The sequence below is a fragment of the Phocoena sinus genome, chromosome 3 (assembly GCF_008692025.1).
Source record: "Phocoena sinus isolate mPhoSin1 chromosome 3, mPhoSin1.pri, whole genome shotgun sequence".
Lineage (NCBI taxonomy): Eukaryota > Metazoa > Chordata > Mammalia > Artiodactyla > Phocoenidae > Phocoena > Phocoena sinus.
The window spans coordinates 14655448-14658105 of NC_045765.1; the positions used below are offsets into that span (position 1 = coordinate 14655448).

General features: G+C 48.6%; 1 pseudogene; it reads right to left on the minus strand.

Annotated features, from left to right (window-relative positions):
• Positions 1-1481: 1481 nt before the first annotated feature.
• Positions 1482-1865, minus strand: LOC116750487 (annotated as a pseudogene).
• Positions 1866-2658: the final 793 nt, after the last annotated feature.

The window sequence follows — 2658 nt, forward strand, 5'->3', positions numbered from 1 at the left end:
CTTTCTCTGTTTGCTCTCCCACTTGTTGTTGTGCTATGTCTCTAATAATAAACTTTGTACCTGTTTTTACAGTTTTTGCCTCCGTGAGAAATGCATTTTTCACTGGAGGCAAGAGCCAGGGGGTCTGGTGGCTAGGATTCCTGGTTTTCATCCAGGCTACCCAGGTTCAATTCTTGGGCAGGGAATTAAGATCTCACTTCACGCCACCACTCACCGCTGCCTCCCCAAGATCAGCCTTATTGTGCTTTAACTAGTGTCATGAATAATTTTTCTGTAACGCTATCATAAGCTGTTATGGGTCTTTTAACAAAATGGAGTGTTGATGAACGGTTCTCATTAGGCTAAGGGGATCTTGACAGGTACTAGAGTTCAGTTAGTATTTTGGGGAAACCCAGGAGAGAGATGTGTGGGCTGCTGGCTTACTGACTTGACAAGAAAGTAGACAGTTAATAGTGAGTACAGGAATTGAAGGCTGGAAAGTCGGCTGCCCCATAACTGTGATTGAATCCAGTCGCTGAAGGGGGCTCTTGTATGTCTCAGTCACCATTAGGTTGTGGAAAGACATCGCCAGGTAAGAATTCTCTCCCAGATCTGTGGAATGTCTGGGAACCAAAACCTCTTGGTTTGTAATAGCTTGCTGAGAAAAGGCATCCTAAAGCCTGTGTTGTGGGCTTTGGAAATGAGAAAGGTCTGGCTCCTAAACCTCATCCTGAATGGTAAGAGCCAGAATTCTGAACTGTAAGGTGGGCCCTGGGTCTGGCTCACGCTGGTAGCCTTCCTAGGGACTCCCCAGCTCTGCCATGAGGAAGGCTAATGGGACTTAACAAATGAGACAGATGTACCATCTAAAACCAACTTGATGTGAACATAGCTATCTTCCCTGTGGCTTGGATGATGTAGATTTCCCACTTTAAGAATAGATCATGTAAATGTTACTTTGTGTTCCTATTTTCTTTCTTTACATTATCTCTTCTAGTTGAAAGGTTATCATCTACTTCTATCCTTAGCCTCACTTCCAAAAACATCTGCCTTTACCCCCCACACAACTACTTGGTATAATTTCTTTAAAAAGGTTGTTTGTTTGTTTTTGTAAGAAAACTTCCGTGGTTTTATTGTAACATGAGGCATTGAAACAACTGAACAAATCAGTACGTCTGGGCAGTGAGGCAGCAGCTTTCTCCTTCACTTCTTTGGGTTACTAAAACAACTTGTCAGTAGATTAAAAAAAAAAAAGACAACCTTTTGCATTAATTTGGGTTTCCAAGTCATGCGCTGGTACAGCACAAACTCCTCCTGTCAGATGCAACTAGTCTAGCGTCCAAACATCACACACAATACCTCAGTAGCAGCGGGCGTACTGCGCTCACTCCCACCGTGGCCCTGCCCATTTGTGTATGATATTCGGAGCACCTGGAGAAGTGTGAATAGTATCGGGAAGAGGAGGGAGGAGGAAACAGCATGAGTGCCTGGCTGGGAGAGCGTTAGCCCAAGTTGTGCAGGGCAAGACTGAACCTGTCATGGGTGCAAACCCAAGCATCAGTTGATGTTCTTTAATAGGAACATCTGATGGAACCCCGTGGTAGGGTCTTCACTTGCGTTGAGCTGGGCTCCAACTGTGTTGCTGATGCTGCTCTCTGGCATGGGCTGATGATGCTGAGCCGTGATGCTGTGCTGGATTTTGAGGCATGGAAGCTAGACAATTTCTCCACGATGGCAGCTTTCCCCTGAAACTGCTGTCCTTTCCAGGTAAGGCACGGTGTGTCAATATAAATTGTGCCTGGTTGGGTTCTGTTGTTATCAAATAACCGGTAGTAATGTTGAATGAAACTGGATACAATCTGCTCCCGAACTGGCTTGTCTCCCATTCTGGAGCATCACCGGTCTTGTTGAGACCCAAGGGGCTGCAACGATGGCGACAGCAACCCAGCACGGTCTGTCTGTTCGTTTGTTTTAAAATTTACTTACTCTAGTAGTACAGAGCTAACACCCTGATAAATGCTCAGAAATTATCCAGTATCAGACTCCTTAACTGAGTTGAAAAAGCCTGGAAAAGTTAACAGCCGCATTTGAGGAATTTCTAGGGACACAGCAAGTACATCTGACCCCTCATTTCCGGGACTCTTTACAGGGACCATTGCCTTGTCTCTCTGTTAATTACAGAGCCTTCCCATTGCTGGAAGCCGGACACTTCAAGCCCTTGGACTTCTCCCTTGCTTTCTCCACTGAACCCTCCCGCCTTGCGTAATTCCTCCTACTCCCACGCCATCTCCACCGGTGGCCCCCGCCCGGGATCCAGGAGTTTCTGGGGGTCAGCCCCGCCAGTGCCACGTTCGTTCTCTGACGCAGGTGGTCGCGCCTTACAAAGGCCCTGAAGCCTAGGGAGGGGTGGGCTGGCCGCAAGGGAGGGTCTAGAACAGTGGCCTCTCTGCCGTCGCTCTTCGGGCTGGGAAGGCGAGGATCGGGGAGGTGTGCATCCTGCCAAGTACATAGGCGCCCGCGCGGGAATTTCTAAGGGTGGGCGCTGTATCTCAAACAGGCTACTCCGGCAGACGGCTGGACCCAGGAACCGCCCGCCACTGTCGGTAACCACCGGTCACCAACTTTGGTTCCGTGACACCGCCGTAAGAAGGGCTCGCGCTGGCCCTATCACCCTTGGAG